The sequence below is a fragment of the Emys orbicularis genome, chromosome 5 (genome assembly GCF_028017835.1).
Source record: "Emys orbicularis isolate rEmyOrb1 chromosome 5, rEmyOrb1.hap1, whole genome shotgun sequence".
NCBI classification, from domain to species: Eukaryota; Metazoa; Chordata; order Testudines; family Emydidae; genus Emys; species Emys orbicularis.
In genome coordinates this window covers 238897-262652 of record NC_088687.1, presented here as the reverse complement: position 1 = coordinate 262652, position 23756 = coordinate 238897, and the positions used below count along the sequence as shown (strand labels likewise).

Below are 23756 nucleotides of genomic sequence, written 5' to 3'. Positions count from 1 at the left end.
CAGCAAGCAGAGAGGTAAATAACTGTTGGGCGAGCCAGGCTGGGGAGGATGTGACTTCCTCTTCCCCTTCCCCTTCCTGGCACCCGGGGCGGGGTCAGACCCACCCCCAGATTTCTTCCCCAGCTGCAGGAAGCTCTGCAATCCCCCTCCTGCTTCCTGCACCCATCATTCCTCAGCTGCAGAGGGAGGGATACCTGTACCGGGAGCTGCTCCCCTATCCGCCCAACCCCTGTGCATCCAGACCCCCTCATACACAGACCCTCCCACCAAGCCTCACCCCCCTGCACTCAGAACCCCACAATGAGCCCACTCCCCCTGCACCTGGACCACAGAGACGAGCCACCCACATCCGGATCCCTACTCCACCGAGCCACAACCAGTTGTACCTGGATCCCCACCCCATTGAGACCCACTCCCCCAGCATCTGGACCCCCCACTGAGTCCCCCACACCCAGACCCCCCTGCAGAGCTCTATCTCCTCCACATCCAACCCTACTGAGCCCCAACCACCTTCACCTGGATCCCCCCTGCAGAGTCCCATTACCATTGCACCCAGAATCCCCCAACAAGCCCCTGTGCATCCAGATCCCCCACTGAGCCGCCCGCACCCAGATTGCCCCACACAGAACTCTCTGAACCCACACCTGGATTCCCTCACACTAAGCCCCTCCACACTTGGATCCTGCCTTGCTGAGCCTGCCACACACTGGTGCACCTGGCCTGGAGGGGCAGGGCCCTGGGGTGTTTCTGGGGCAGGCCCAGTCCTTGTACTGTGTGAGTCTGGGTCCCAGGAGGAGGAGCTGTACAATGATCTCCCACCTGTGTGCAGCCAGTGGCCTGTACCCCCCAATGCCATGCTGGAGCTGCCACATTTATTTGACAAATACAATTTGCAGAATTTTAAAATGTGCACAGAATTTTAATTTTTTTGGTGCAGAATTTTTATTTTTTGGTGCAGAATGCCCTCAGGAGTAAATGGGCTGGATTGGGAAGTCAGCTGGGATCCCACCCCCCCCAACCTTTGCAAACCTAACCAAAGTTATATACATAGAGCCGCCATCGCCTAGATGCCCCAGAGGATGACAGTGACCCACTACAGCAGGGCCTGCATCTTTGTTATCAAGCTGACACAGATTTGGAAGGGAATTGCCTGGCTCTTGGGGAGGATTCGGAGCACAAAAGACAATTAAAAGCAGGTCTGCTAGTGAGTAAAACCTGCTGTTTGTTAGTGCCTGTTAACGCAGTAGGTGTCACTGGAGACACAGGGAACAAACAGCCTGCAGGCGAAAGGGTGTGGAAATCAGGTGGATAAGAACACGCTGCAGGTCCTTTACTGCACTGTGGGAAGCTGGCACATAAGCTGACAGACCAGGCTCATGACTTGGCTCCATCACACCCGGTGAGCTTGGGAGTCGTCCATTCCAGGGTCTGGCCTCACCACAGCTCCATTCTCTGGAACTGCTGCTGGCAGAGAAAGCCACCAAGGTGCCTCCAGCCCCAGCTGAGGGAGGGATCCACCCAAGTGCTGTGGAACATTTCAGCGAGTGACACTGGCTGGCGGCACAGGAGATGGACAGGTGTTTGCATAGCTCGGCCAGCCAGTTCACTTACTGTTCTGGGGAACACATGGTGTCTCTGGGGAGCACATCACATTTCAGAGTGAACGGGAGCTCTGGGAGGCTGGTCAATTAATCCTTCAAGACAACAGCCAGATACTGGTTCCACTCTGCCAAGCTTCCTAGCCCATGGGCAGTGGGAGGAGCCGGCAGCACAGCTGCTGTCCTGGCTTGCCCAGAAGAGTGTTGAGACAATGAGGCACAATAGACGTGGTGGCTGGGAGGCATGTGTACGAGTAGTGATGGACTCAAGGAGGACTGGCCTGGTGAAATGTCCAGATGTGTGACACTATATAAAAGGCCAGGTTATTGGCAGTAATGATCACTGTGGTAGAGTGGTAGGGAAAGCCTCCAGTATAAATGGAGACTTGCCAAAGTGTCTGTTCTAGCAGAAGCAGCAGCAATGACAACTCTAGAACAGGTAACATCCCCATGTCGATCCCAACCCATCGCTTTCAGCTACTTATAACTTTCCAAAACTATTAGCTTTCCTGCAAGTTTGAGAAAACTGGATTGTCCATTTGGGGGTGTGAGATTAACGCTAACAATAAAACAGTTTCCCAACCTCTCTTTGAACAGCTCTAGCACTCCAATGGCTGAGATCAGGAAATTGAAATCTGGCAGGGAAATAGCTTCCCTTCAGAAGTGGCTTTGCAAGAAATGAGGTAGAGATTGTGGCATAGAAAGGAAAGGACGTGAGAGAGGAACATGAGGCCACGAGTGGGAGGAGATACCAGACAAAGACCTTCCAACATATGAGATGTGAGCGGACAGTAAGATGTGATCAGATAAGGGCCTTTACGGTGAGCAGCCTTCCCTCCACCACCATTTCTGGGCTTTGCGCTTCCACTCTCTTCACCCAGAGCCTGCCTGATGTCAAGGACTCTCCTTCCACTCTCCCATGCAGCGGAGTCCTCGTAACCCCGAACAAGGCTGGTCCCAGGATTCCTGGGAGGCTCGACCCTCCAGTCTTGTCTTGGATACTTAGGGTACCACTCTGGGGTACTTTCTCCTCACTTCCCGGAGCACTTCCCTAAAGCTCCGTTTTAGCTAAGCAACGTTAGTCCCCTCCGTTTTGTCACCTTACTCAGGGTGGAGTAGTGCACTGTTTAGCTAAGCGCATAACTCACAGAGTGAAAAGATGTCTCCATATGCAGCTAGCAGGAGCAGACTTTTTTTTTTTTTTTAATGGAATAAGAGAGTTTAGTAGGGAAAACTGAATTCAAGGTTAAGCCACAGTGTCCATTCACAACAGTGCTCAATGGAGGGTGGTGAAGGGTAAGATAATCCTATTAGGAACCGTTGCTGCAAGAGTTGCCCCATACATTTTCAATTTGTCCTTGCAAAACAGGCGGGACCTGTGGGGCCCCCGAGTCCTGAGCTAGCTTCTGAAGCCATATCAGTGCTGGGGCCAGCAGACTAGTTAGCTGAAGTCTGGTATAATCACAGCAGAAAAGTTCTTCTTTTGATGCACCACATCTTTGGAGCTGCCATGAACTTTCAAGGGAGTGATAGACGTCTTCACAGCAACATCCCATCACGGTATCACTGAAAGCCAAGCTGCAGTCTTGCAATGTTAGCTGAAGCCTTTCAACATAGATTGGTAGTGACCAGGGCCGCCGAGAGCAGATTCGGGCCCCAGTGAAAAAAAATTTTCGGGCCCCCCAGCAAGGGCGGACTGGCTAAACAGGGCCGATGAGAGGGCGGGGAAGCCGAGCCTGGAATTTTTTTAGGCCCCCCAGCAAGGGCGGACCGGCTAAACAGGACCGACAAGAAGGTGGGGGAAGCCGGGGAAGCCAGGCCCCGGCCCCACTTCCGCCGGGCCCTGGTAATTTGTACCGGCTTCCTCCCCCTCTCGTAGGCCCTGGTAGTGACCAGACGTTCTTACATTTGACGTCTGCTTTCTGGCCTATGAAATGAGTTCGTGTCTCCATCCAGTTCCTGCTGGACGGGCTTCCACAGAGGTGAAGTAGCCAGTTAGACTGAGCACTGACCTGCCCTTGGCAGGTAGCTCCACAGTAGGTTGAAGCAAATCAGCATGTACGTTGACTGGCAAATGCCCACTGACTGGGCTGTGCTTGTTCAGTGAACGGATAGGCCAGGGGTCGGCAACCTTTCAGAAGTGGTGTGCCGAGTCTTCATTTATTCACTCTGATTTGAGGTTTCGCGTGCCAGTCATACATTTTAACGTTTTTAGAAGGTCTCTTTCTATAAGTCTAATATAGAACTAAACTATTGTTGTATGTAAAGTAAATAAGGTTTTTTAAATGTTTAAGAAGCTTCATTTAAAATTAAATTAAAATGCAGAGCCCCCCAGACCAGTAGCCAGGACCCGGGCAGTGTGAGTGCCACTGAAAATCAGCTCGCGTGCTGCCTTTGGCACACATGCCATAGGTTGCCTACCCCTGGGATAGGCTCTCAATCCAGCACCTGGAAGCAAAATATACAAACATACATGAAATGTCCCAGGTGACTCAAACAGCTGCTTGGAAGAGCTGGAAGATAATATTTTTGCAGAGATGTTGAAAATTACTGCACCATGTGTCACGGTTACCATGGAAATTTTTTATTCATAAATCCAAGTGGAGGCAGCAGAAAGCTTGGTCTGGGAATCATGTTTACCAGGAGGCTGGGGGCAGGGAGAGGGAAGCACCCTCTGGCTGCAGGTCCCTCCCAGCAGGACAGTGTGGGATGCCATGAGGATTGCCTGCCCACACCCTCTGCTGTGCCTCAGAAGAACATTTAGCCTCTTACTCCTGACGTGGGGAGAGCAAAGGGGGCAAAACCAGCCACTGATTCTGGGCTGCAAGAATGTTCATCTGTCCATCCTTCCCCAGAGATCCCTTTGGGGCTGGTCTTCCTCCATCCTGAAGGTCCTGTATGGTAGCCAGGTGTCCGCCCCCGTTGCGTGTCACTCGTCAATCCTTAGCACAAAGGAAATCAAATCCCTAGAGGGGAATTCCCACTATGCATAGCGAGGACCCATCCTTGCCATGACAGAAACCTCTCTCTGAAAGCAAATCCAGACAGGGAGGGGCCCATAGGGGCAGGGTCTCTAAGCAATCCCACTCTTACCTGCTAACAGCCCCAGATCACTACTAACAGCAAGAAGAGATGTGCACTGTTCCCCATCTACATCCTGCTTCCCACTTACAGAGAACAGCTGCCTAGGAACTGGCAGCATGTGTGTACCCCTTGCTGTGCCTTAACCACATCTCTCCCACCATGAGAGAAACATCTTTAGGCCTGGAACCCGAGGGGTTGAAAGTGGCAGTTCCAAAAAGCCATGGCAGGGCATTATCAATTGATGTGAATTATCTTAATGGATTAATCGATTTTCATTACAAATTCAGTCAGATACCAGAAGCTCCCTCTTTGCTGCCATTGGGCAGAGCCCCTCAAAAGGTGAGCATCCGGTCTGTGTGACCGGGAGGTTTTTGGTATTATCCAGGAGTACATAACATGCAGCATGTTCTCCCATACAGGTGTGTTCCTGCTTTAACCAGAGCTCTGCCTCAGCGCCGGCTGCACCAGGACAGAATTTACTAATCTAATCTAGCTGGCTAATTTCAAGCCTGGTATCTGGACCCAGACTGGCTAACAAATGCCCAAAGCCCAGTGGAGAGTGGAGGTACCTTTCTAGGCACCTGGAGCTCGTGGTTTGTCTAAACGTTACCTTTTTCCTGCCCAGATTTTTATAGCTGATGCCATTGCTCTTCTAGCCATTTAGTGCCTGGGATTGACACTAACGTAGGGAGTGAGAAACAGGAAGCGGAAATAATGCTACTGTTCCTTCCGTTCCCAAGAGGGAAACAAAGGTTAAAAGACTACGAGAGAGGTCATCACGCCAGGGCACCGGGGTTTGGGGAATCAGAGGCACACAGGGCTATCCCAGGGGCCCACAGGTGGCAAGAACAGGTTTCTAGAACCAGAAACACCTCTGTATTATTACCTGAGCATTGCTTTCCAAGTCTGTGATCTCAGCACAAATGTCTCCCTAGGTCGGTCAGTATCATTTAGTTACCCATTTCTCCTACATAATTTTGCTGTTTATACATTAATCCTTGTAAAAGTCTGATAGCGAACTAGGAGCAACTGACCTGTATTTGACAGCCCACCTGATCTCCTGCTGGTGGGAGAAAAGCAGCATGTGCCACCCCCACTTCACGCTGGGCTGGAGGCCTGGCTGCCCCTTTAAAGGATGAAACTGCCAGGAACTGGAGCTGCAGGGTCAGGGGAAGGCTGCAGCCACTGCAGAACCAGGCCAGGGAGTGCAGAGCATGGGACAGGCTCTTCCCTGAGCTGGGAGCAACGGGACGTATACACCTCCCCTCCTGATGTGACGCATCATTGGCTCCCAAGCTGTAATCCGTCTAGATACCAAGGTATCGGTGTGTCCCCGCCTGCTGTCGTCTCTGAGTGTCTTACAATACCAGTGAGGGAGATGCCACTGGGCCCAGAGATGTAAGTGACTGTGTGACCTTGGGCAAGAGTCTGTGGTGAGCTGGGACTTGAACATCACTGCTAATTGGCCTAGGCACAGGAGATTAAAACAGATTTCTGTGCTCCATTTACTTTCCAAACATTCTTTCAAACCACTATTCTCCTGCCATGAAATCTGTTCTTCCAGGTTTGCGAATGATGCCCTATATTCAGCATTCTGTGATACTACAGATACCTGAAGAGTCAGCTGCCAGAGGAGACATCACAGCCACCAGGAGGGTTAGCAAAAGATTTCTGGTACTTGTGACGCCCAAGAGAGCTAAGGTCTCCTTGTAAACCCACAAGAGAGAACGGATTCAAGTGGAGAGGGAAAATAATTTGATACGGTTAAATTAGAACAGACTCCTGACATAATTATTGGGGGCTGATATTATTACAAGAGCTCAAAGATCATATCAAAGGATTGTCTGCAAATATCTGTTCTTCAAATCAGCGGCTCTCAATCTTTCCAGACGACTGAACCCCTTTCAGCCATGGGCAGCAGGACTCAGGCTTCAGCATGTCTCTCGGCTTCGCGGGGCTCCTGCTTGCCACCCCCTAATGCCAGCCCGGCACTTGCAACCCCCCAAACCATCCCACCACCCCCAGGTTGAGAAACACCAATATAGTACATAGAGCAGTATAAACAAGTAATTGTCTGTATGAAATTTCAGTTGTCTATCAGGGATGGTATAGACAGTATTTGGTCCTGCCATGAGGGCAGGGGACTGGTCTCGATGACCTCTCGAGGTCCCTTCCAGTCCTAGAATCTATGACTTCGCTAGTGCTTTTTACATAGCCTGCCGTAAAACTAGGCAAATAAATAGAATCATAGAATATCAGGGTTGGAAGGGACCTCAGGAGGTCATTTAGTCCAACCCTCTGCTCAAAGCAGGACCAATCCCCAACTAAATCATCCCAGCCAGGGCTTTGTCAAGCCTGACCTTAAAAACCTCTAAGGAAGGAGATTCCACCACCTCCCTAGGTAACCCATTCCAGTGCTTCACCCCCCCCCAGTGAAATAGTTTTTCCTAATATCCAACCTAGACCTCCCCCACTGCAACTTGAGACCATTACTCCTTGTTCTGTCAGTAATATCTAGATGAGCTGATGTACCCCCTGGAAGACATCTGCATACCCCCAAGGGTACATGCACCCCTGGTTGAGAACTGCTTCAAACTGATAATATGCCAGTACAATCCAGAACTGCTTCATGTGTAGCTCTGTTTTAGAAATGTCTCCATCTGCTATTACGTAGTTTTGCAAATTATGACATCAAAAGTAGCTCTAGAAATCAAAACTCCTTTGTCTCTTGAGTATCTGCCCTGAGCTCTGCTGCATGACACCAGAACCTTTAAATTGTGCCCTGCCACTATCAGCAGTTACCAGTCGCCTCTGCCTGAGCACCTCATCGCTGATTAATCTATCCCGCCCATCCTTTGTGGTGCTGATATCTCCTTCAGTAGAGCTCAGGTTTTAGACATTGTACGTGTAGTCACTCTCTCTACACTTACTGTGAGTGAGTGCCATTTGGAGAAACAGCAACAAAAAGAAGTGGAGTTTATATGTTCTCTAGTGTTTAGATATGGGAACAGGGACTATGGGAGCTCTGGAGGGGCACACGTGGTGTTACAGAACAAGTGTTTACAGTTATATGATCTGTCTGAATTTGTATTTTACGACAGTAATTAGTACTCAGCTCCACCACCAAATCCCAATTATGCAGGGTGTGCATCAATCTTCTATGTTCATAGTTCAAAAATACAACTAGGCCCTGGGTCTTCAAAGCCAGAAATCAATTTTGGGGGGGGGGGGGGGGAAGTGGTGGAAATTCTGAGCTGAGTTGAAACAAGGCATCTCTTCCCAGTCATTTAAGTTAAGATCAGATTTATTTTCAATCTTTTTGGCAAGGATAATTTGTAAATTTCTACCCAGTTATGGAGATTAATGGATAACTGTAGCTGCAGCATCAGCTGTACACCAACACCACTTGCTGTTCTTGCAAGAGTGCAAATCACAAGGACAGGTCCAACATAAGCAAGTGAACCTTTTAGGAAGGAAAAACACTTGGGCAGTGCCTTGACACAAACCTGGGAAATGGCTTTTCTGCCACAAGAGGCACAAGTAGAAGACAGAACAGCCTCAAGGGGCAGTTTCTGGCCTGGGGGTTGGGGGCGGGGAGGCGGCTTGCCTGGGCAGAATCGTTGCTCTTGTGCTTACTGGAGTAGAACTTTGGCCTTTTCCTGAAGAGCCTGACACGGTTCTTCCAATGATGCTGTCCCAACAGGATCCAGCCTAGGGTCTCAATAGCTGAGCTCCCGGGAAGTCTGGCTGCAAAACTCCCAGGCGATGAGACAGAAAGGAGCTTCCTGCACAGAGGGTTAATGGTCCTGCCCAGCAAAGGAGCATTTCCAACTGTTTGTTTCTTCAGCCAGTCTCACACATTTCCTGCACCCTGCCAGCCCAGCGCCTGTCACACCTGGGCACAGGCTTTGCCACTTTGGCAGCTTTAGGTATCAACAACAAAAAATAATTCACCCTGGTATGACCCCCATTGACCAGAAGCGCTATAGCAGGGACCAAGCATGCTCACTGCCCCCAGAGAAGCTGAACATACACCTGCCTTTACTTTCAAGGTTTACAGTTACCAAAACACCTTACAGGGGGACTGCCCAAGGGAAACCATCTCCTTCCGTTCTGACTCCTGTTACACAAACCCCGAGCTGCCTTCAGAGACTGCAGTACAGACACGCCTGGTTAACCCCAATTAATTCTTAGACTTCAGCTGTATTCAGATTTAAAACTGAGTCCTAAAGCGTTTAGCAAAGGCCGAACCTGGAGAGAACAATGCACGTTGAAAAGGGACTAGTCAGCCCAACTCTGGCCTTAGGCTAAGCAGTCAGCAGAAACTGGAGCTATGGAGCCAAACTCCTCTCTGGTAAGAACTCCAAAGATGTCAAATGCAGATACAACAGGGATGTACGTGGTCCAGCAACAATCCAGTACTGCAAGAATACTCCAGATTTCTCACTATACAAGACATGTAAAGTAATATCCACTGACCGAGTTCCCACCTTTCCATGCTCTCACTGATTACGTACATAGAGTTATGCACATTTTCTGTCAACACACAAAGTAAGCAAGCAGAGTGACTGCTGCATTTGAGCTTCATTTAACTGGAACCACCTCTTCAGGACTGGGATTCTGCTTTTAAATGCAATATAAGATGCTACTGGTCACCCCCCAAGGAATAATGGTGCTATCTGCCTCCCATTGTTGCCCCAAGGGCAAATGATTTATTGGTTTGCCCTTCTGAACTGTGCTATTTCTGTAGAACACAGATCAGCCAGCAACCTGGAGACTGGAAACAGGTTAGTGAGCACAATATTGTGCTCTCTGGTTGAGAATGTTGGCTGCTGGGAATTTATCCTCCTACTTAAAAGGAGTTGAATTCCCCACTAATTGAAGTAAATTCTTCTCCGATACAGCCAGTGCGCTCTACACCCTCAGAACATATTCTCAAATAGCAGAGTGCCCTGCCCTCCTGCCAAGGACCCATGGTACATGACACCCGAGTGGTTTAAAAACCCTGCTTGATTGCGACAGTTCATTAACTCCCAAGCATAGGATGACAGCGAGGGGTGTGCATACAGGCTGAAAATGTATGTTTCCCTGCCCACCTTTCCCTGGTCTCCATTATGAGCTCAGCGACACCAGTCTCACTGGTGCTTGGCCTGGGATTAGCAACAGATTATTTTCACTGAATGCCTAGTCCCCCTGCTCCTTGCCATTGTGCTGTGCTGAAGCATGGCACTTGGAAGTGAGGGTATTCCCAAACTAGCATCTTCTGGCTGCCACCACCTTGTTCTGCCTCAGGCTGGGGAGTTCTTTTGGGTTTCTTGGAAGTGGAGAGAGACAGGGATGATGAACATCAGGCAGCATATCCTCACCGTGGAGAGGGGAGAATGTCCCCAGAAGCAGCCGCTCCTGTGAGCTGCTCAACAGCGATAGCCTGGAGTGTACTTGGTGAGCTAACACGGTGTGTGAGGCACAAAAGAACAGTGATAGATACTTGAACATATTGACAACAAACCAAGAACCCAAGGGCTATTTGGCAGGGCTCCCAAGCAGAATATTGCACTCAGTGGTCACTAATGCTAGAAGCTTTAAACTGTGTAGAAAATTAAATGGTTTTGCACATTACAAAAATAAAGATAAACCACATTGTTCTACACTAGTTACTGAACAGCAGTGAACTTCAGATGAGTGATCCCGCTTCCACATGAAATAGAACCAAACTGGAGTGCTCTAAATACTGCCATCAATCCCGACATTATGGCTATTTGTGTACAGCAAACAGAATCCCTGAGAAGCCGTTCACACTGTTCGTTTGTCAAGCAGCTCTTCCTTGGAGGATGATCATGATTCTGAGGTTCAGGTGTAAAACATTTACTCAGTTCTGCTTTACCAAGCCACGGCATTTATTCCTTGAAAACATCTGAACTCTTCTTGTTAGTGTGTCCATAGATCACGCTGAGTTATCAGGAAATGGTCCTCCAGCTGGGAAAGAGATTCCAGTCTGGAGTTTTCTTTTCCTCACTTATCACAGCAACAAATCACTAGTTTCTTCCTCTGGGGAAAATAAAGAGAGAGACACATCAGTGGCAGTGAAGAGAACAGGAGAATGTTTCCAAATGTGGGAAATGATGGGAGATCCTTGCTATTTATCCAGCCCCAGCTCTGGGCACAAACAAAGCCTGTATCCATGTGGGCATTCTGTGCCTCTCCTGCCCCCTCCAAGCAGTGACACTGAGCTCCAACAGCTGGAGAACATGCCACCTGTAAGGCTGGCTTTGTCTCTACGCCCCTTTGAACATCTGTGTCCTCCCACTCCCCCAACATTTGTAGGTGAATTTAGTTCACTGGTGGGTTTTATGATAGAGCTAAGTAGACCATGACTGTGGTGCCCTGTCCCCAAGCCATTCTGCTCCTGGAGGAACCTGCTTTTTATTGAGCCAGAGGATTTGGAGGTTTTCCCCAAAACCAGAGCTAGGGAGTTCTTAGCCCAGACTAGCATTCCCAACCCTCTCATGCTGGAAAGGTTTTGCCAACACCTAATACACACTAGCTAGTGCTGATCACATCACTCAAATAGTTAAGATATTGTAAAGAAGGAGGAGCTGCAGCTTTAGCTAACTATACATTATTTTAACTGTAAACAAGTTAAGAAAGAAAAGAAGCCAGCTACACACTCCCCGCTGACTCTGGCTTGTAGGGCTTCAACTGGTCATGACTAGAGATTGGTCCAATCCAGAGCTCCATCTGTGAGCGTCTGTGTTCCCGATTTGGGGATGTACAGGTCTTCGCAGCTCAACCTCAGGTTTAATTAGAGGACGTCCGGAGAGCTGATGATTCAGTATTCATCCAAACCTGACCAGCACCAGCTGTGGCACAGTTCATGGGAGCAAACACCAAACTATTCCTGAAAAGGAGGCAAGGCCTTCCCATTTTAACGTGTGCCTTGTGGTTCTGTAACATTTCTCAAGCTCTCAGCCACAGGGGCACTCAGTACTCCTGGGGGGATTCTGCGCCACTGCGCACGCACAGAAACACGTCCCCCTGCTGATTCTCTTTGCTTCCTTGCAGAAAAATAATTTCTGCGGGGAAGCAAAGAGACGCTTTACCAGTGCTCACTGCGACGAAGTGGGGATTTCCCCTTGTTATGTTGTATGTGAGTCTTACTGTTTTGCATGAATGCTGTGTGTGCCTCAGTTTCCCTGTGTATTGCACCAATGTCTAGGTGATGGGAATAAGGGTGTGTGAATTTTGCGGGGGCTGCTCCAGCTGCCTGCACGGATGCCAAGGAGACCCAGGAGGGGGATGCGATCAGATGACTCTTGACCAGGGAAGTGAGACAAAGGCCGGAGGAGGAGGAGCAACAGGCAGGGTAGGGGCCAGGCAGCTGGAAGCGAGTCAGTCTCAGGTGGCTTGGGGGAGGGCCAGAGCCCTGGCTCTGGGCTCCCCTCCCCCGAAGATGGACTTGGATGAAAGTCACTGACTTCTGTGCTAACAAGTTCTGTTCTATGCTGTGTTCCTGTCGACTAATAAACCTTCTGTTTTCCCGGCTGGCTGAGAGTCACGGCTGACTGCGGAGTTGGGGTGCAGGACCCTCTGGCTGCCCCAGGAGCCCCGCCTGTGCGGACTCGCTGTGGGAAGTGCACCGTGTGGAAGGGGATGCTGAATGCTTCGAGGTCAGACCCAGGAAGGTGGAAGCTGTGCAAGCTTCTTGCCCTGGAGACAGTCTGCTCAGAGAGAGGAGGCTCCCCCAGAGTCCTGACTGGCTTCATATGGAGCAGTTCCAGAGCATCGCCCGGTGACTCCGTGACACTCTCTCACTCCTCCCTGGCAGTGCAGGCGCATGTGCTTGGGAACCTGGAGCAGCCAGGGGAGAGGCAAGTCACTGCAGGAGGTGGGGGGGGAAGAGTCCAGATGCACGGGCATTGGGCAGACAGGGGAGCAACTCCCCGTACAGTGATTCTCCCGCCATTTCCTGGCCCCATCGCTCCTCAGCCACGGGGGAAGGGTCCCTGTACAGGGAGCTGCTCCCCCTGTCCACCCAACCCCCATGCATCTGGATCCCTCCCCCCTGCACCCAGAACCCCCCCCACGAAGCCCCCCTGCATCGGGAGCCCCTTGCAACCTCCCACAGAATTCCCACCATGCTGAGCCTCACCCCTGCATCAGGAGCCCCCAGTACCCAGACTTCCCCACACCCAGAACACCCCCACTGAGCCCCCCACATCCAAAGCCCCACCCTACAGAGACTCACCCCATGCTTTGGGAGCCCCACACCACTCAGTCCCAACCAGCTGCACAGCTGCATTCTGACCCCCACCCCACCAAGATCCACTCCTCCAGCAGCCAGATCCCCCTGCTGAGCCCCAACTACCTTCACCTGGACTCCCCTGCACCCAGAACCCCCAACCAAGCCCCTGTGCAGCCAGATCCCCTCCCCCACACCGGGCTGCCCACAACCTGATTGCTCCACACAGAATCTGGTACTCTTGAGGGAATTCTAAACCAAAATTTAAACATTCTGCGCCAAAAAATCAAGTTTTAAAATTCTGCAAAATTCTGCATATTTTATTTGCCAATATAATCACATCATTTTCAATTATTTTGGTAATTTATTTCAAAATACTTTGCAGCAAGAATTGAAAATAGTGTGATTATATTGTGTTATTTTGACAAATATGCAGATTTTTGCAGAATTTTAAAATATTGTGTGCAGAATTTTTATTTTGGGGGCACAGCATTCAGGAGTAACTCCGTGTGGTGTGCCGAGGTCCCTGCCCTTCACGCGTTCCATGGCATGCTGATTCGGCTGTCGTCTCTGCGGGAGCACCTCAGGAAGCCCTTGCAACTGAGGTTTTTTGACTTCAGTGGAGAATCACAACATCTCGGTTCCCTTCCCCAGCACAGAAGCGTTTAACCAGCAGCTTGAGGGGTGCAGCTTAGCAGCTTTACCTTCGGGATCAGCACATTAGATGCTACAGAGAAATCATTTTTACTACTATAAAAAAACCTCTTCAATCAAGCTGCCTGGAGCGGCCTACAAGGCCAGCACTCCCCTGCCCACACATGCTATCGGTGCATTTTACATTAGTGCTGAGAAGTGAGGTGGTCTCCAGTGCCCAGACGGCTCACTGACTATTTGATCAGAGACAAAGGGTTGAGGTCAGCCTACATTTTTCTTCTCCAAGTAGCTTCCTAGCGACAACCCCCGCTCAGCTCTCACAGCAAGTCTGCATCTCGATAGTGCTGAACTGCTCTTTCTGGTATCCGGTTATTTCAGGGGTCACCGACCCCAAGTGATCTCTGTTTGATAGGCCAGGATGAGCCTAAAATGCTCCAAAACAAAACCATGGAAAGCACCACCGTTAGCACAAGGGAGACAGAGCACTCTGGTTTAGGGCGACGCTCCCAATCCCTCAGACTCTGCACTATGCAGAGTGGTTCCCTGTCCTAACAAAAGAACGGCCGTACTGGGTCAGACCAAAGGTCCATCTAGCCCAGTCTCCTGTCTTCCAACAGCGGCCAATGCCAGGTGCCCCAGAGGGAATGAACAGAACAGGAAATCATCAAGTGATCCAGCCCCGGTCACCCATTACCAGCTTCTGTTCATTCCCAGCTCCTGGCCTCAGTCCCCAGCTCCTATTATGTTCACTCTCTCCTATTCCCACCAAGTTCCCCCACCCCTTTTTCTTACTCACACATCCTTCTCCACAGGAAACATCCATGTGGGTAGCAAAGCGTCATATCTGACAGCACACCCAGAGGAAAGCTCTGCCTGGTAAGCCATCGTCAGCACCAGAGACCCGCAATCGGAAGAGTTAGACCAGTGTGTGTGATGCACAAGCTGGAAGAGAACCCAGCTCGCTCTCTGTAGTGGGACCGCTGCCCCACTCCTGGGTAAACAGGGCTGTGGCCGGGTGAGCCAATCAGCTAGGCCTATTGGCCTAGCAGCCTCAGCTGTGGCCACGCCCCAATCAGGGCCCAGCTGGCCCTTATAAGAGGGCAGTGGGCCAGGAGCAAGCATTCCCTAGCTGCCTGAGTGCTAAAGGGTACTGGAGTGAAGCAGAGCTGGGGGAAAGGCCAGAGGAGCTGGGGAGCTCCAGGCCAGCAACTCCCTAGGCTGCAAGGCCTTGTAGAAGGCCCCTGGAGGTACTGGGTTGCAGGGAAAGGCAGCAGGTCAAAACCTCCCTTGCCTATGATGACTGGCTTATACAGACTGCAGTCGGCCCCAATGAAAGGGGGCTAGATGGTGATTGGCAGTAGCCCATAGGCTGAGGTAAGGTGGGGATAGAGGGTGGGGGTTCCTCGGGGGAGGGGAGACCCAGATCTGTGGGGTATTGCCTGCACGGGTAGCACCCCAGATAAAAGGGCACCGGGGTCCGGGAGGGACATGGGGGCCAGTGACGGCGAGACACTGGCAGAGGGCGCTCCGAAGCTAATTCCCGGATAAACCAGCAGGAGGCGCCACTGGGTGAGTCTCCGCCCCGCTACTCTCCCCCAGAGGTAAAGCACTTATTTGCAACTGAAGTCTGGGCACATGTGTCTGACCAATACGTGGCGCTTTTTCAGTTGCTTTTCTCAACACATCTGCACTTTGAGGAGGAGGAGGAGAGGAGCAGTAAGAAGCGCAAGAGTTGTCTGCCTTAAAAGGTGACTGACAGGGTCCTTTGGAGGGAGAGGAATCAGTCATATCAAGCCTCCTGTGGTGGCGTTCTCCCCCATGTTAGCCCATGTAAGATGGCTCCCGTACCCTTCTGTGATGGGGTAATAGTACCTAGTGGTCAGTCTACCCCGCCTCCTGGGATGGCCCTTTAGGGGTCTGGAAGGGTCCAGCACATACAGAGAATGACCTAACCAACTAAAGCCTTCTTCTGCCCTGGAGCTGTGCCCCACCCCCACTGACTTGGCTTCCCCTGGATGGGACAAGGTGGCTCCTGCTTCAGCTCTGCCCTCCCCTCCCAGAAGCAAGGAGAGAACTGGGAGGGAAGAAAGAGAGCTGCCCCCTTCCATCCATGAACAATGTGCCGCCCAGCAGCTTCCTCCGGTCTCCTGCCACCCCAGCCAGTCTCCTGGCAGCTCCAGTCCTTGCAGGGACAGAGAAGACAGGGGAAGTCAGCAATCACTGGGAGAGGGTGGCCAGTGTTAGCAGTGTGGAGGATTGGATGGCCAGTATTCACTGCAGGGTGGGGTGGGGGTGGGGGGATAAACACTGCATTCATTGTAACAGGGTGTGGCATCAATATTAACTGAGCCTGCATGTGGCACAGACATGACTTGGAGGTGGGGGGGAAGAGTGCTGGTCTCTTAGAAGGACACTGTAGATAGTAACTCAGCTGCAGCCAGTCATGTAATGAGCTTGGGCTTAGAGCCAGAGAACACTGGTGCTCATAAAAGCAGTTTTGTAATGCCAGCCAGGAGATGGGATTTCTGTTCTGCAAAAAAAATTGAGTTTGAGGGAAAATATCATCCTGAATCAGGACAAAAAGCCACAAAACTTGAATGTTTTGTGGGGATGAAATTCCTAAATTTTTTGCTTTGGAAATACTGACACATTCCCACAGTGGGACCACTTCAATGTTTCCAAAACAAAACGTGCTCCCCTGGAATCACCTGCTCTGCAGTAGCACAAGGAGCTGACTGTCTGGGAAGCCCACCAGGTGAGCTGCGGAGAACAAGGGAGCCCCGGTGGCCAGTCTGCCTGCCTGGTTTCCAGCACAAGTGCTGGTGGAATCAGCCTGTTTACGCAGCACATTCCGATCCCACCAAACCAGTCCTTTTGGATGGAATGTCCAGCCAGCACTAGGTGTTTGATGGGGAGCAGTAGTGAATGAAGGATCCATCTTGCAAGAAAGCAGGTGGAACAGAGAGGGGCAGGGGTATCTTTCCAGCCCTGTACCAGTGAGTGTCATTTGAATGGGAAGGGTTAGGATAATGTCCTAGCTCTACACCATCATGAATTTAGGAGAGGATTCAAAGTAACAGATCTGGCTGAGATTTAAAGAAGGTTTACAAACTATTCCTCTTACAAACGCCACAGAAAGCAGGATAGGTACAGGCGGCGTATGGGTTTGTGCAAATGAGAGACACCACCAGCACGTCGGGGACTTAAAACACGTAACAGATTGGTTAGCTGCAGTTCAGTTGCTCCTAAACTCAACCTGCTACAGACCGAGCATCATGTGTCAACTATAACCTAGCACATGCCAGCCCAGAGCTGGACTGTCCTCTTATTCCATCTCAACCTTCGATACGTGAAACCCACCAGCGAGCGAGTTAGGTTCACGTACATTTACAACCTCATCGTTAAAAAATGCATCTGCAGTTAACTGTCTGGGACAGTAATTTTGATACTGGAATTCATCCCATGTGAAACTCTCTCTATTAACAAGCTGCCCCAGTCCACCCCTCCACCAAATTATCGGAGGAACATTTGTGCCATAGATTGCTATGGTGAAGAAGAGCCAGACCCCACTGGCCTGCTCTACTGGTCTGCTTTTAAAGAGATACGATAGCTACATGCACGCTGCCAAACCCCACTGAAAAACATGACTGATGCAACCCCAAACACTCACCTGTAAGGAAACAACTCCATGAAGCTCCACAACAGCAAGTCTCAACTGACTTTTCTTCAGTTACATCTGAATGAAACAGCACTGAGAACATTTTTACATTCATCAACAGGTCCAAATGGGTGCACAGCAGGTAATCAAAGGGTCCACAAAATTTCAATCCCAGTGTTTCATCTCCAGCCAATAATGCTGCCATCTGATTGCTGCAAGACTATTGTTTCACGTCACATCTGGTCATCAGTGACCTTCAGATTGCACTGTACACTTAAGTTCTCAAGGGTATCTCAGGAGAGACACACTTAGCTGTGTTCCCACTTCAAATAGTTCAGAGTTCCAAAGTCTGGTCTCATTGTAAAGGCAGAACTCCAAACCCAAGAGAGACAGTAGCACTACAGATCCTTCAGCCACACCGCAGTTTCACACGCCGCCCGATATAAAACCTTTAGCACTAGCATTACCATTCATCTGAAGGAAAGAAGGACAAAGAAACCGTCATGTAGCAGCAGTCTTTCATGGCTTATAGTGTTCATGATGAACAGATTAATACACATTCTGTTTTCTTCCAGATGCCAAATATGGTGAGTACTCAGTCTAAATAAAATGGCCCTTTTTCAGAACAGACAGGGTTTCTTTTGTCATGGGTTTGCTGGCAAATGAGTCACCACCACAACTACTACGGGATAGGGGCACTAGTGTTAGGTGCTACCTAGGGCAGACAAGCCTTACAGTGTTTGTGTTCCATCTCAAACTGTTTAGTTTGTGGGTAGAAATGTATTTGCTTCTGAGATCTAAAACAGTGTCAAACAAACAAAAGGAGAGGTGTGCAGCTGTGGTTCAGGAGCTTCAGGAGATGCAAGGTCTACAGACAGAGCTGTGTTTGAAAACACACAACTCAACACAGCTTCCCCCCTCTCCCAAGCTGGTTAATCACAGTTGGCCCATTGCAGGGAGGCCAGGGCAAACTGTGCTCAGAACTAGTGTCAGATAGTGAACGAAACCAGTGAGGATCTAAAAGCAGGAAAGAACACCAAGGCTGGTGCCCAAGATGAGAACAGCTGGCCACGTATCCAGCTGACATTCTTTGCACACCTTTGTCTCCTACCATTATAGAGCGCACCCCTCCCCACAAGGGGGAACACATGGGACATGAATCTCTGAAGAGGGACTCAGCAAAAGGTTTGGGAACCTCTGCCATAGCAGAAGCTTGCATCCAGAGAAGCGAAGACACCATTTTAAAACCTGGACCTTTCTATCTGCTTTGAGCAGGGGGTTGGACTAGATGACCTCCTGAGGTCCCTTCCAACCCTGATATTCTATGATTCTATGATCAAGTCATGTGTAGCCAGAAGAACAAAAATAAAGGATACTTCCTGTAACTGGGAGTTCTTTGAGATGTGTGGTCCCTATCTGTATTCCACACATGGGCAGGCATGTGCGCCATGCGCCCGAGTCCACAGATTTTAACAAGGAGTGTCAGCTGGCCCGCACACGCACAGATCTCCTTATGCTCCCGAGCAAGGGTACAAGAGGAAGTGTGGGTCGATGCCCCCTCAGTTCCTCTTTCTGCGAATTTAACCAGAGGGGACGGAGGGCGGGCCGTGGAATACACAGAAGGACCACACAACTCAAAGAACTTCCCATTACAGTCAGCAACCTCCATTTCTTCAAGAGCTGGTCCCTACATGTAGTCCACGCATGGGTGATTGCCAAGCAGTGCTCAGGCTGGAGGTGAAGGCAAGGAAGCCAGCAACAAAGATGTGTGCACTACTGCAGATCCCACTGCTGCATTTGCAGCAGAGGCCCGGACTAGTGCGCAATGTATAGCAAATATGTGTCTGGAGCTCCAAGTCGCTGCTCTGCATATGTCCTGTGTTGAGACTTCCTGCAGGGATGCTATCATGTGCTCTCGGGGAGTGTGCTATTATGCCTCCGGGAGGCGGAATGTGAGCTAGCATGTAGCACTTGATAATGCAGCCAGAAACCCACTTAGAAATCCTTTGAGACGATATAGCTGTGACATTCCACACCTTGGAGGAGTGTGCTTTAACCCCCATAGTCCTCATTTTTATATAATCGCGATCTTACATATAAAGCAGGCCTTGTAAGGTATCAGGGGAAAGGCTATGATCTGCTGAAAGTCATTTCTCTATCCATAGATGTACATCATCAATGCATGTGAAGTTATGAGAATTGTGTTGTATGGTGGTCACTAAAACATGCTGTAAATTGGGGAATCAGCCAGATATTAGCTCCCCAGACAACAGCATGGAAAATAACCAGCGCCTGGGTGGGTGTCAAACAACCATCAACAACCATTGTCCAGCAAGGGAGCTACAATTCAATGACTCACCTGCATGAGGCCACACCAGGGGAATCGCTCAACCTTGCCTGGAGACTCAGCAATGCCTGGACTTGTGTTTTCCAAGCACACAGACTGAGGGTATAAAACAGACAGAGGGGCCATATGTTTGGCCTCTTCTCCTGCCCCTACCTATGCTGCAAGCAACCAAGACACTGAGAAGACAAGACTCCAACAGAGGATATTGGCCCAGGTTTAAGGAACAAACCTGTATATTAAGGACTGCAATATCCAGTGGGGTGAGAAAATCTGCTTAATCTAGATGTTTTCCCGTCTAATAGGGTTGAGAGTTTAGACTGCGTGCTTATATTTCATTTCTTTTGGTAACTAACTCTGACTTTTTGCCTATCACTTATAATCACTTAAAATCTATCTTTTGTAGTCAATAAATGTTTTAACTGTTTATCTTTACCAGTGAGGTTGTATGAAGTGTGTGGCAAATCTGCTCAGGTTTGACAGAGGCTGGTGTATATCCACTTTCCATTCATGAAGTGGTGAACCAATTAATAAATTTGCATTGCTCGTCTTGAGCAGCACAAGATGGTACATTCCTGGGGTACAGTGCTGGGAGCTGGGGGGATTTGGCTGGTGCCTTTCCCTGTGTGATTCATGAGTGGCTCTGGGAGCATTCATGCAATCTAGCTGGGTGTGGGGCTCCACATGCTGTTGTGCTGAGTGATAACAGCTCCTGGAGGGGTTTGCTGCTGGTCATTAGCAAGGCATTATGAGAGATATTGTGAGAGAAGTGGTGTTCTCGTCCATCCTCCCTGTGCAAGGAAAAGGCCTGGGTAGAGACCGTCGAATCGTGGAAGTCAACGAATGGCTACGCAGGTGGTGTCGGAGAGAAGGCTTTGGATTCTTCGACCATGGGATGGTGTTCCAAGAAGGAGGAGTGCTGGGCAGGGACGGGCTCCACCTAACGAAGAGAGGGAAGAGCATCTTCGCCAGCAGGCTGGCTAACCTAGTGAGGAGGGCTTTAAACTAGGTTCACCGGGGGAAGGAGACCAAAGCCCTGAGGTAAGTGGGGAAGTGGGATACCGGGAGGAAGCACAAGCAGGAGAGCGCAAGAGGGGAGGACTCCTGCCTCATACTGAGAAAGCAGGATGATCAGCGAGTTATATTAAGTGCCTATACACAAATGCAAGAAGCCTGGGAAACAAGCAGGGAAAACTGGAAGTCCTGGCACAGTCAGGGAACTATGATGCGATTGGAATAACAGAGACTTGGTGGGATAACTCACATGACTGGAGTACTGTCATGGATGGATATAAACTGTTCAGGAAGGACAGGCAGGGCAGAAAAGGTGGGGGAGTTGCATTGTATGTAAGAGAGAAGTATGACTGCTCAGAGCTCTGGTATGAAACTGCAGAAAAACCTGAGAGTCTCTGGATAAAGTTGAGAAGTGTGAGCAACAAGGGTGATGTCGTGGTCGGAGTCTGCTATAGACCACCAGACCAGGGGGATGAGGTGGACGAGGCTTTCTTCTGGCAACTAGCAGAAGTTGCTAGATCGCAGGCCCTGGTTCTCATGGGAGACTTTAATCACCCTGATATCTGCTGGGAGAGCAATACAGCGGTGCACAGACAATCCAGGAAGTTTTTGGAAAGTGTAGGGGACAATTTCCTGGAGCAAGTGCTGGAGGAACCAACTAGGGGCAGAGCTTTTCTTGACCTGCTGCTCACAAACAGGGAAGAATTAGTAGGGGAAGCAAAAGTGGATGGGAACCTGGGAGGCAGTGACCATGAGATGGTCGAGTTCAGGATCCTGACGCAAGGAAGAAAGGAGAGCAGCAGAATACGGACCCTGGACTTCAGAAAAGCAGACTTTGACTCCCTCAGGGAACAGATGGGCAGGATCCCCTGGGAGAATAACATGAAGGGCAAATATCAGAGGGGTAGCCGTGTTAGTCTGAATCTGTAAAAAGCAACAGAGGGTCCTGTGGCACCTTTAAGACTAACAGAAGTATTGGAGCATAAGCTTTCGTGGGTAAAAACCTCACTTCTTGCATCTGAAGAAGTGAGGTTTTTACCCAGGAAAGCTTATGCTCCAATACTTTTGTTAGTCTTAAAGGTGCCACAGGACCCTCTGTTGCTTTTTATGAAGGGCAAAGGGGTCCAGGAGAGCTGGCTGTATTTTAAAGAATCCTTATTGCGGTTGCAGGAACAAACCATCCCGATGTGTAGAAAGAATAGTAAATATGGCAGGCGACCAGCTTGGCTAAACAGTGAAATCCTTGCTGATCTTAAACGCAAAAAAGAAGCTTACAAGAAGTGGAAGATTGGACAAATGACCAGGGAGGAGTATAAAAATATTGCTCAGGCATGCAGGAGTGAAATCAGGAAGGCCAAATCACACTTGGAGTTGCAGCTAGCAAGAGATGTTAAGAGTAACAAGAAGGCTTTCTTCAGGTATGTTAGCAACAAGAAGGTGGTCAAGGAAAGTGTGGGCCCCTTACTGAATGATGGAGGCAACCTAGTGACCGAGGATGTGGAAAAAGCTAATGTACTCAATGATTTTTTTGCCTCTGTCTTCACGAACAAGGTCAGCTCCCAGCCTGCTGCACTGGGCAGCACAGTATGGGGAGAAGGTGACCAGCCCTCTGTGGAGAAATAAGTGGTTCGGGACTATTCAGAAAAACTGGATTTGCACAAGTCCATGGGGCCGGATGCGCTGCATCCGAGGGTGCTAAAGGAGTTGGCGGATGAGATTGCAGAGCCATTAGCCATTATATTTGAAAACTCATGGCGATCGGGGGAGGTCCCAGATGACTGGAAAAAGGCTAATGTAGTGTCCATCTTTAAAAAAGGGAAGGAGGAGGATCCGGGGAACTACAGGCCAGTCAGCCTCACCTCAGTCCCTGGAAAAATCATGGAGCAGGTCCTCAAGGAATCAATTATGAAACACTTAGAGGAGAAGAAAGTGATCAGGAACAGTCAGCATGGATTCACCAAGGGGAAGTCGTGCCTGACTAACCTAATTGCCTTCTATGATGAGATAACTGGCTCTGTGGATGAGGGGAAAGCAGTGGATGTGTTATTCCTTGACTTTAGCAAAGCTTTTGATACGGTCTCCCACAGTATTCTTGCCGCCAAGTTAAAGAAGTATGGGCTGGATGAATGGACTGTAAGGTGGATAGAAAGCTGGCTAGATCGTCGGGCTCAACGGGTAGTGATCAATGGCTTCATGTCTAGCTGGCAGCCGGTTTCGAGCAGAGTGCCCCAGGGGTCGGTCCTGGGGCCGGTTTTGTTTACTGTCTTTATTAATGATCTGGAGGATAGTGTGGACTGCACTCTCAGCAAGTTTGCAGATGACACTAAACTGGGAGGCGTGGTAGATACACTAGAGGGTAGGGATCGGATACAGAGGGACCTAGACAAATTAGAGGATTGGGCCAAAAAAAAAAAAAAAAAAAAAAAAAACCTGATGAGGTTCAACAAGGACAAGTGCAGAGTCCTACACTTAGGACGGAAGAATCCCAAGCACAGCTATAGACTAGGGACCGAATGGCTAGGTAGCAGTTCTGCAAAAAAGGACCTAGGGGTCACAGTGGACGAGAAGCTGGATATGAGTCAACAGTGTGCTCTTGTTGCCAAGAAGGCTAATGGCATTTTGGGCTGTATAAGTAGGGGCATTGCCAGCAGATCGAGGGACGTGATCGTTCCCCTTTATTCGACATTGGTGAGGCCTCATCTGGAGTACTGTGTCTAGTTTTGGGCCCCACACTACAAGAAGGATGTGGAAAAATTGGAAAGAGTCCAGCGGAGGGCAACAAAAATGATTAGGGGTCTGGAGCACATGACTTATGAGGAGAGGCTGAGGGAACTGGGATTGTTTAGTCTCCAGAAGAGAAGAATGAGGGGGGATTTGATAGCTGCTTTCAACTACCTGAGGGGGGGTTCCAAAGAGGATGGAGCTCGGCTGTTCTCAGTGGTGGCAGATGACAGAACAAGGAGCAATGGTCTCAAGTTGCAGTGGGGGAGGTCTAGGTTGGATATTAGGAAACACTATTTCACTAGGAGGGTGGTGAAGCACTGGAATGCGTTACCTAGGGAGGTGGTGGAATCTCCTTCCTTAGAGGTTTTTAAGGCCCGGCTTGACAAAGCCCTGGCTGGGATGATTTAGTTGGGAATTGGTCCTGCTTTGAGCTGGGGGTTG

At 49.8% G+C, this 23756-nt stretch overlaps 1 protein-coding gene across 1 annotated transcript in view; it reads right to left on the bottom strand.

Annotated features, from left to right (window-relative positions):
• Window positions 1-10251: 10251 nt before the first annotated feature.
• MFHAS1 (multifunctional ROCO family signaling regulator 1) overlaps window positions 10252-23756 on the bottom strand; it is a 130628-nt gene continuing 117123 nt past the window's right edge. The window contains exons 3-4 of the transcript XR_010561446.1: window positions 17246-17707; window positions 10252-10730 (exon numbers count right to left, since the gene is read on the bottom strand). The gene's annotated coding sequence lies outside the window, so the exon portion shown is untranslated. The remainder of the gene's footprint in view (window positions 10731-17245; window positions 17708-23756) is intronic.